Here is an 11,434-nt window from a genome sequence, read left to right on the forward strand (position 1 = left end):
ATCTTTTGACACCAACACAGCAGCAGCAGCAAATAATTGTGGGGAAAACCCTGCAGGTAAATGGCACATCTGTATTGATCCAGACTTACTTAGAAAGGAATTGAAAACATGCCACTCTTTATTAGCAGTGACTGAAAGCACAGATTTTTAAGACTCATTATGATCTGATTGTCTGATCTTCTGTACAACACAGGTCAGAGAAGCTCTCTGGCACAAGGCCAAAAGCCTGGTTTCCAGGTTGTATTTTCTAGGAAATTAAGTATAGATTTATTTCTGAAAAAGTCTGTGAAAGAACCATCTCAGTCCTTCATAATGTATTCCAATTACTAATCACTCTGAGCAATACTATACTACTCTTCCTAATCTCCACCAATCAAATCCCAGACAGTAGGAGTAAAACTTAACCAACTTTGAGCAACTTCAGTAGTGGTCTGCAGCTGTGGCAGTCACACTAGGTGCCTTTCACAGACAGTAGAACAAATAGAAACTTTAAGGGAGTGATTCATCTAACCTGTTTTAGACATCTCCTTCAGACTGAGATGAATTGTGCTTTACAATCTACTGAGAGTATTGCTTAGATCTGTATTGACACACAGAGCTTCTAGATGGACTGGCTTGAGCACAGTCATCTATATTTAGCCAGATGAATCCTACCATCATGCATGACTTCTTTCTGTTGAAGAGTTTGGTCTTTCTCAGTTAAATACTTTTGGACTATAAGCAAGCTGTCCCTTAGCCCTGATCTTGTTAAGAGGAATAAAGAGGGTGCCCTAGTATTTTACTAGTTTCCTAATATTAAAAAAAATACTTTTACAGTCTTCAAATTTTCAGTTTCATTCCTGGACTGTGAACATCAGAACTAGAGATTTGATCATATATCAGGATGGTAAATATGTCAGTAATAGGAACAACAACACTAGCTGTACTAGGTCAGTCCCAAGGTCCATCTAGATAAATGTCCTGTCTTTGACAGAGGTGTGCAGTGGATGATTCAGGGAAAGTTTAAAAAAGAAAAGAAGTGAGTGATATTTTCTGAACTCTTCCACCAGCCTCCAGGTTTATAACAAATACAGACACCTCTGTGCTCAAGAGTGCTCTGTGAAAGGTACTTACAAGAATTTGTCTCATTAGCACAAGCTTTTGGTCTCCATAATCATGGAAGCATAGAAAATTTGGGTTGGGAGGGACCTTAAAGATCACTTAGGTCCAAAATTCCTGTCCTGGGCAGGGACACATCCACAAGACCAGGTTGCTCAGACCCCCATGAAACTCAGCCTTGACCACTTGCACACATCCACAGCTTCTCTGGTCAACCTATTTCAGTGTCTCACCACCCCCACAGGTAAAGTATATCTTCCTAACATCTCATCCTAACCTACCCTCTTTAAAGTCACTATCCCTTGTCCTACCACTATATACCCCTGTAAAACATAATGTTGTATGACCATGAGTTTAGCAGTTTACATACAGAGCATTAAAAAAATAATCCTTCTTTTGTTTGGTTTTGTTTTGATTTGAATTTGTCATTCTCTTTTCCCGTCCTTACTCGAGATCATTTATATTCATTAATGGTTATGTGCTTCAGCACTGAGCATCAGATCATCTGCTTCAAACCCCAAGAATTTTTCAGAATTTCAGTTTCTGGAGGTGTGTTTTTTTAAAGCAGTAGTCTTTGTCCCTGTCATTTGTGGTTATACTAAGTTGTTTAGCATTACCTACCAAAGCTGCAGCCTCAAAAGGAAGCACCAAGTGACAGGAGGTGCTCTCTTCACATTTGCTCTGGGGGAGGAGGAAAACTCCTTAGTGCTGTTTTCAGTTTTGTAAACAGAAGTATAGTGCAGTGCTCTGATAAAAAGTGTTGTGAATGAAAGCTTTCTAAGATATTATTGCCCATTATTGTTTACCATATTCTTCCTTCTCAACTGAGACCTTGAGAGCCCAAGAAGCATTCAGAGGCTATAAGAAGCCTACAAAATGAAGCACAGTCTACAGTTCACATCACACTCAAACAAATCTGGTTTTACTGTTTGTGTGCCTAAGTTTTTTACCAGGAACAGAGGGTGGCATGGTATAAGCCAAGACATCAGTGCAGCAGTGCTACCCAGCAGGCTGGGCTTAACTGGAGAGAACATGCAGGAGCAACTGGAACCTGTGAGTAGGAAGCCTATTTTGAAACCAGAGGCACCAGCCAGGGGAGATACAGTTACTTAAAAACCCCACAAACAGTGAAATATCTGGAATTGGGAGTGTTCAAAGATAAGAACCATGAACAGCCATGGCCCAAAATCACTGGTCTGTGATTTTGTGTCTTCTGTGTTCTTTCCCTGACTTGCCTCAGTCAGATCACACAAAACAAATTTCTGAAGGAGAAAATAGGACTCTCAGCCTATGCAACATAGCCAAAAATAGTTAACTCCAAAATGTTATTTACAATTTTTATCTTCTTCCTCCTGGAGGTAGAAATGCTGCTGACATCCTCCATAGGAAAGATGCCTGACAGAGGGTGGAATGCATGAAAAAGGATAATTTCCTGAATCATCCTACGAAGGCGGCCACACTATGGAGGAGGAACAGAGTGACCTCTTTGCTTCTTCCCAGTTTTACTCCATCTGCAGATGGATGTTGAACGTAGGGAGTAGGAGGTAGAGGGGAGGCACACAGGGAGTTTTGTACCTCCCACTCATCACATTTGAAGACACCAGCCCACTCACCCAGGCTTGCCCTCTCTGCTTTAGGCTGCTCTTTCATATATTAAAGAAGACCAGGGAGCCATACAGAAACAGTCATTCTACATTCAAGTTAAAACAGTTACTTTATAGTTTTATATTTTCAAACACATTTTGGCTCGCTCTGTGCGCAAAATTTAAGCACAAACCCTGAATCCTGCTCAAAGCTTTGGATGTGATGGGTCAGTCTTTATATAGATCCCTCATAAAAGGCAATTTTTGTTGCCTGTGAGGATGAAAAGAAGGAAAGGTAAAGGTTTCAGGACATTTGAGGTAGAAAGGGACATGCCTGGCTTTGTGGAAACAGTAACTGCAAGAAAGACGCATCAGTCCTGTTGCATCTACTAAAAAAAAATTAAATGTCCATTAAAAAAATTCCATACAAAAAATATTTGAGTCACTCATACTCAGGCAGCAATTAGTATCTCTTACACTACCAGAAATAAGGGTTTATAGTGATGAAGAAGTCAGCACACAGTTAAAGAACAGAACCTGAGGCCACCAGGCTTTCATTTTTACACCATGAATAAAAGAACTTTCTAGGGGTAACCAGACAACCATGAATTCTCATTGTAATATGTTCTTTCATGCACTAAAAAGTTATATTAATAAGTGCCCTCGGATTATACAATCTGCATATATCAATTGACAAAAGAGTACCTGTGCTTGTGTGTATGTATGGGAATAAAAAGAAGAAAAGGAGGGGAAAAGGATAGAATGAACGCAAAGGCTTGTCATTAAAAATAGGTTTAGGATGTAAACAGAACAGATAAATAAAATTAAATATGAGGTATGTCATTTCAGGTTTAGTAAGGATTTTGCAATGTAATTGTGTCACAGATGTAAGAGATCTGTTTCTACTGACACCAATGTCCCCTGAAGACTGTATCATTGTGGCCAGGGGTGACGTTTATCCTGGCTCTAGCTGTTCACAAGCAGAAATACAACTTAATCCACTGCATTTGAATTGCCATAGTTTTGTGAATCTATAAGATCTGAAGGATCTATACTTTTCTTAAAACATAGTAGCTCTGTGTCTGAGGAAAATTTTCTATTGGAACTGCAACATCAAAAACCAAGACAAAAAATGCTGTGGAAGAGTGGGTTCATGGTGTAATTACTGCCCCCAAATCAGCTGGTGCTAGTGCAGTGCAGAGTGAAATGTTCTGAGACAAAGAGCTCCTGAGCTGACCAATAACTCAACATGCACTTTGCTTGATCTTTGTATCACCACTGACAAAGAATAAAGCTTCATGTCTGCCTATGCAGGGTGAATATAAATTATCACAGTATTTGCTATCGATACAGTATCACAAACCTCAAGACAAAGCTGAGCAGATCTGCATCTCTAAGGAATATGAGATCATACACATGACTGACACAACTGCTTCTGCAGGATTTGCAATAGTATAAATATAAAAATTGACTTTGAATCAAAACCATCTTATTAAATAAGCATTCATGTCAATGGCGTGGACAACACGATGTTTATTTTATCAGACACATCCACTTACTCCCCTAGTTCAACAAAGCATTGTATATCGATTTGACAAAGATACTGTCAAATCATGTTGAGTGACTGCTTGTGGTACCAGTACAAATCTTAATTTATATTCTGGAACTGTGCCCTCTCTGCCATCTTGGATCTCCCGACAAAATCTTCTAAGATGCATGAAAAAAATCTATTCCGCATTTTTCAGATTTATGACTCTCAAATGAAAGAAGGAACAGAAATAATCTTTCCATTTGTCAGCCTGTCACCTACATGGAACAGACAGAGCTGCTGCTGATGCAAGAAAATTCTATTACAGGTGCAAAATGGACATTTTCTTCACAATTGTTTTTTATTAATTTAGCATAGAAAACTAGGAAATTTTAGGGCAGTAGAATACTCATTTAATTTTATGAACAAAAAGACAAATCATAATTCACTTCAGGTTTTGACTTTGTTATTTTGTGCTGCTGAAAAGCCAGCAAATTCTGCACAGTGCTCAGAGGTGCATGTGCCTGGTGTGGGGAGATGTAATATGCAGAGCTGCACTTTCACTTCAGTCTTCCACCCAGGAGACAACAGTGGGAGTCCCTCCTAGCTCCCTTGAAATTATGAAGGAATGAGGATCACCCACTCCAGCAATCTTGCTCACTGATTTCCTCAATCAGTTATGGATGAAGACTCTCTCCAGACTGCAGATAACTAAGAATGAGTTAATTTTTTTAACACAGGAACATGTTGCTTAGGAAATACATGCAAGTGTGACATTTTATCAGTAAGCGTTACTTTGATGGTAATATGAAAAACTATCTGAAACACGAAATAAGGAACAAAATTTAAATAAGAATGAAATCAATATAAACTAAAAACCTTAGAAAAAAGGGTAAAAGCCCTCACCTGACTCATCATATTGGCATGCAATATCCCTCTATTCCATCCCAAAAGCTTCCACAGGAGACAGACGGGAACCTGGAGAGTGAAATGTGCCAGGGAATGTGCCAGGAGCAGAGTGCTTTGCTGTGTGCCTCCCTTTCAACCATTCACTTCCTGGGGGAAAGCAGCCATCTCATCCTCACACAGCAGCTCATCCTGAACCCCTTCTAACAATGGACTTGACCACTGCTTCCTGCCCTGACCTGGTGTAGCCAGACCCTACTCTGGGTCTGGCTTGCTGTTATTCTCCTGAGTCCACAGAGACCACTTATTTTCCTCAAATTTGCATGGGTCCCTTTCTCCCCTGCTTTCACCCTTTCCCCTCACATTCCATCTGTAACCTGAAGCCCCCTCAGAGAGGGGGATGTGCTGCACCTTGCAGAGGGATGCCTTGCTGCCCCCACCTTTCTTCCCCCTCCCTCTCTTCTTCATCTCCAAAGGATGGCAGGGGATGGAGAATTGGAAGCTATTAAATACCAACAGAAAAGAGAATCAAAGTGCAAAATGTAACTAAGCTGGGAAAACAAGTTGTTTCCAATCCCAGACGTTAATGCCAAGTGTTTTTGGTAATTTGTTAATGCAGACGCAGCATCGTATGACGTGAAAAATAATGAAATTAATATTTTTGAGCTTCTTTCATTTAAGAAAAGAGTGAAGACTTGACATTACAAAATGAGCTTTATACCTGTGTGTCTGACCTCTCTGTGTGCAAGACTTCAGTGAGAGCTTCAAATGTAAGAAAAATCAGATTTAAACTATAAATGAGTAGGGAGTTAAAATGCAAAGTGAGATTACTGAACCAGACTAGCCATATATTTTGAGAAGATTAACTGATTTTTAAAGTGTAGAAGAACTAGCCTGTCTGGATTTCAGCAAGGAATTTAGCATGATGCCACTGCAATAATATTTCTGGGTAGGGTAAAACTAAGTTCGGAGAGTGGATCTCTGGAAAAAAAAGTTTCCATTTTAGCTCTTAAAGAAGACTGTGTTTCAAAAACAGAGATCCATTAGAGAAAAGGGATTCCAGCATGGAAACTTGATTTTTGCCTCATTTTGAAAAGTTCTAGATTTTTTTGCTTTTTATAGACTTTATATTTGCAATAACAGGATACTTAAAGCTGCTGGGATAGTTTAAAAATCTGCTGTGTCCAGAATTTAGAAATGTTCTGCAGCTCACATATACAATGATGTATTATAGACTGGAATGAAAATTTTTTCATATTCTAATTCCTTACAAATAGAATATCTATTTTTTTCCTTAGATTCAAAAGGATAAAATTAACAGAAAAAAAAGGAGAAAAAACCCCGGAGCCTACATTCCTTTACTTCTGCCATGATGACATAAGTAAACCTCTAATTTTCTGAAAAAGTTATTTTAAAGTTCTGAGGCCAGAGCACTAGATAATTCACCATTTTTATTATAAGACTACTATGTTTATCCTTTGGTTTTAGTGGAGTTGGCATACTCATAAATCCCACCTTCCTCTGGCTGTTATTTCTGTCTGGTAAATTATTTTTTTATTCACAAGGCAATAAAAGGTCACTGGAAAGAGGAATATAATATTCACTCCCATAAAATAAAGTTAAAGAGTATTTAGCATTTATATCTTTCCAGGGTGGTAAACAAAATATGGTTTATTTGACTCAATGAAGACCTACGATACTGAAAGAGATAAATCTAATGACTTGTTTTAACAAAATAAAATAAATCTTTCAAGACAAACCTTCAATAATGCCATGTTCTTTCTCTGAAGGTCCACTGCACAATTATACATAGGTGCACATAGAAAGAGCAGCACTTTGGCTCTTACCTGCCAGAATTATTTATTAGATGCACAAGTAGATTTCTTAAGCACTTCTGGAAGTAGAGCACACTTCTAAATTGTTACTGTATTAAATTATAAAAGCAAAACATTGCTTAATAAAGTTTAGTACTAAATTTGATCATAAAATTACAGGAATAAAAGAGGTTTTTCATTTTTCATGAAGCTCTGTTTTGACTGAGGCCTGGTTCCTGCAGTGTGTTTTCAAGAAGGGAAGTAAATTAATTCCCTTTGAAAGGAAAATTTAATCCTACTTAGTAGGAAAAATTAATTCTCTAGCTTGGTTTAAAAAGATATGTAACAGCTAACCAGTAAATGCACCTAAGTGTATACTAAAGGCAGGATAAGCCAGAATTTCTTAGAACACAACTGTATGTGAAAACTCAGTGAAAGAATGCCTAATAAAATACAATTTTCATTTTGCAACTACAATATTCATTTCAACTTTATTTTTTTCTGTGACTTCTTCATATTCACATTCTTTAAATGCAGCCTGCATGAATGGGAACTCTGCCAGAGAATCATCTGGCCCCAAATAGTTCTTTAGCAAAAAGTAGAATTTTATATTCACAGCCCAGATTTTTCCTGGTTGAACTCATGTATTAATTGTGATCTCTTACGTGGACATCCAACAGATTAAAAAAATCATGAGTTATTCTGCCAAAGGAGAGTTGAAATAAGGTTTTCTCCTAAATGTGGACTCAGTTTTTGAGTTTAAAAGGGAACATTTCTGCATCTGCCCTATGGCTTCTGATCAGTCTCAGCCTGTCCAGCTCTTTGCAAACCAGAGCTCACGTCACATTTAGCACAAGTACCAGCAGTGGAAGCCCTCATTTCTCAATAACACTTATTCTTACATTTGCTGGCAAGCAGATGCCTCACCATGGGAGGGGAGTGTTGTAGGAGAAGCCCTTGGTGGCAACAGCACCAGGCAGTGTGAGGCCAGTGACCCAGCTAGGAGAGGGGTGGCGTGGGTGAGTGCTCCTTGCCCAGCATGCAGGACTTGGCACCCACTCAGCATATCCCAGTAAGGCAGAATTTGATAGAAAATGCTGTTGGTGGCCTAAAAAATTATCTTGCAAAGTTAAAACTTCTGTTATCTGGGAAGCTTAGATTGAAATAACTGGCCCTTGCTAACACATGGTAGACTTTTCCATTTCAAGTTTTTACAGAAGGATTACAGTGAAGAAGCCCCATAACTAGCTTTTTATATTTCTTTATTTCTATTATTGTTCTCTGAAGTAAGAGAAATATTTTTATTGAAAAGGAAAGAAAGAAGGAAACAAAAAAATCTGGTGATGGGAGGAAGGAAAATATAGAAGGAAAGAAATGAAGGAAAGACAAAATGTTTTGAGGGAAATTATGGCACCTGCCATAGGTGCCATAGTCTGACAAAGAACTGGAGTTTTGGAGGAATTGAAACTGTAACTTCTTACTGATGAGAAAGAACTTGAAATAGAGCTATTATCAATAGCTTTGCATAAATTATTCACATTTCCTCTCAAAGACTCTCAAAGTATTTCAGTCCTGGGAGGTGGGAAAACGGAAAAAGGAAAAGAACAAATCCTGTTTCCTAAAGCTAGGAATCTAAACAGAACTGATTGTGTTCTCCCTTACTGAGTTACTTCAGCTGAGTTACTTACTCCCTTTCCAGCATTCCCCTTGGAGTTAAGGCACAAAATGTCTCCTACAACCCAGGTTCCTAAGTTCAAGCAGACTATCATGTTGTTTCTTCCTGATAAATAAGCCTTAATCCTTACATAGTTTTCCTCTCAATCAGTGATATACCAGGCAAGTCTGTTTTGAAAAGAGACTGACAGATACAGCAGAACCAAGCTGTACTTCCAGTGCTCTTCTAAGCACTGAAAACAATACTTTCAGAGAATCTCCACTCCATTCCCTGCCCCAAGGCGTGAGCACCTACACCTAGATCATCTCCAAGATGATCTACTTGCTACTTCATTCTACTGGAGTCTTAATAATGTGAAGAAAGTGGGAAAACAGTACCAAAAAAACCGAAAAGGAAATAAGAAAAGTGCTCACCTTTTTGGACACTGTGATTTTGATAATGAAGTTACTTGCACTGATTATCGTTTCCATACTATTCCATTAAATAGATACTAGAACTATTTTCAAGGGTAATACAAGCAGGATTTGGTTAAATCTGAAATAGTTCTCTAATAGTCCCATGTACCCACACTCAAAATCTTAAAAACTAATTCTTCCCTTGTTCAGCTGCCCAACTGTGCGTTTGGAGAGTTTGCTCTTATGTGAGGATCTAAACATCCCATTCTTGCAGAAAAAGAAATCTCCCCTAGTTGCCTGCATGAAAATCCACATCCTCACCAAGAATTCAATTTTTGGCTATTTCTCCTTTTTCAGTGAAGGACCACTCTGATGTGATGCTGGAAGCTGCTCAAATGCTGTTGTATCTGGTAGAAAGATATTTCCAGAACAAGACCTCAAAGAGTGATTGAGGCTTGATGGAACTTTTTCTTTCTTTCTACCTCAGTATTGAAAATCAAGTATAATCACTATTTATACTTCCACCTGAACAGCTCCCTGCCTTGGGCTTCTCAAGTGGCACCATGTAACTTCATAACCCCCATAAATCAGGTAATCCTGTGTACTCAGTCCTAGAGGTGCCAGGAACTCATTTTTTAACCCAACAAGATTTATTGGGTGGTGATTTTTCATGCCTTCTGGCACTTCAAGACAGTGGATATTTATATTTTTCTTCCCAACTTATTCTCTAACATTTCAAAGCAATGACTGTATATCACAGTTTGTGTTCTAAAAGTATCACCTCGTGACGAATTCCCTACGCATTGATACGCACAAGATGTAAGAGTTCTGCCATTTTTTTCCATGGCTGACTGTGCTGTGGGTTTTTACAACCAGAGAACAGATATATCTGGTACAGTGTGTTTTGCACTGCTGTTTTGAAAGACCTTGTGATGTACCAGTATAATGGATCTCCCTACTTTGATGTTTGTGAAAACTTGCAAGCTACAGATTATATATTATGCTAGGCATGACAATCTGTTACCAAATTTTGTCACCAATTTTTCAAGAGAATATTAAGAAGACAAATTACCTGTAAATAGGATACTGCAGGGAGTTTCTCTCTTAATACTGAAGTGTCCCGATACTCCAATGATTGAAGATGGAGTGATTGTCATCTTTGTCAGAGAAACTGGATCTATGGTAGGAATCAGTAATACTACAATTTCACAGATGTAGTACAGTCAGCTGAACTTTCCTATGCCCCTACTGCAACAGTGAGAATTGAATGTTTCCGAACAGCTAAACATCCAAGGCAAAAGAAACAGTAGGAAAACTGCACATTGAGTCAGGCTTAAAATACTTACCCTGGAAAAAAGCTCATGCTATAAAGCATGGCAAGGAAATCAAACACACTGGAGCAATGAAGCACAAAATGGTCTAGACCAATTTTTTTCTATATTACTCTCAATAATGTGATTTTTTTCTTAAGATATCTAATGTAAGATTGCCTGTTCTGCCTTGTGCATTTGTCTTTTTGGCTAGACTACAAAGGAGTGCAGAGCTGACTGCAGCCACGAACATCCCACTGCAGTCACATATCCACTAATTGTCAGCTCAATGGTTCACAAAGACAGGTCTCTTCATTATAAACATGACACTGCAATACAAATATTACTGGGTGCCATCATTATGAATTTCATGATGCTAGAATGTTAATTATATTTTGGTTTTATTCATTTATGCTTTACCCTGTCAGTGTTTTGTTTCTAGGAGTTTCTAACTGAGGTGTTTTACAGTTTAGACATTCCCTGACTACATTTATCTGTAATCTTACTGTTGCTGCTAGGCAAGCTATAGCCCTACTATATGTAACATCACCTAAGATCACATATGTGTGCTCCCTAATAATGTGAAGCAATGCCCTATTAGAGTTTCTTATTATGCAGTATTTGAGAACTAGTGCCTAGAACTGAATAAAACACAGAAAAAAACCCACCTGAATTTTAAAAGAACTATGACTAAATCATGACAGTGCCTGAGAGTTTATTAAAGTTGCAGAGATTGCTTTGATCTGCATTGTACTTTAACAGTAAAGGTAAAATTGCTACAATTAATCTTGAGTTTGGGGGTGTGATTACAAAAGAAGAAGCTGAATTTCTCTTTCAAGATTCACAGAACTAGGAGAAACACTGACACTTGGAGGAAAACAAACAGTTTGTACAGGAGGTGTCCCAGACTGTTTTTAAGTTCAGGGTTAGGACTGACTTGGGGTCATGGTCTCAGAAAGATGCTAATTTATATAGCTTGATGTTCAAATCAATTGCAGTTTGGGAACAATTTCTGTTCCCATTAACTGTCTAGATAATGGTTAGTGCTAGTAAGGGTTCTGATTAGAATTTAAAAATGTAGATAAATTATTACTTTTGCTACATGATCTTGGAAAAAAGAGGACA

Source organism: Agelaius phoeniceus, chromosome 1 (genome assembly GCF_051311805.1).
Source record: "Agelaius phoeniceus isolate bAgePho1 chromosome 1, bAgePho1.hap1, whole genome shotgun sequence".
NCBI classification, from domain to species: domain Eukaryota; kingdom Metazoa; phylum Chordata; class Aves; order Passeriformes; family Icteridae; genus Agelaius; species Agelaius phoeniceus.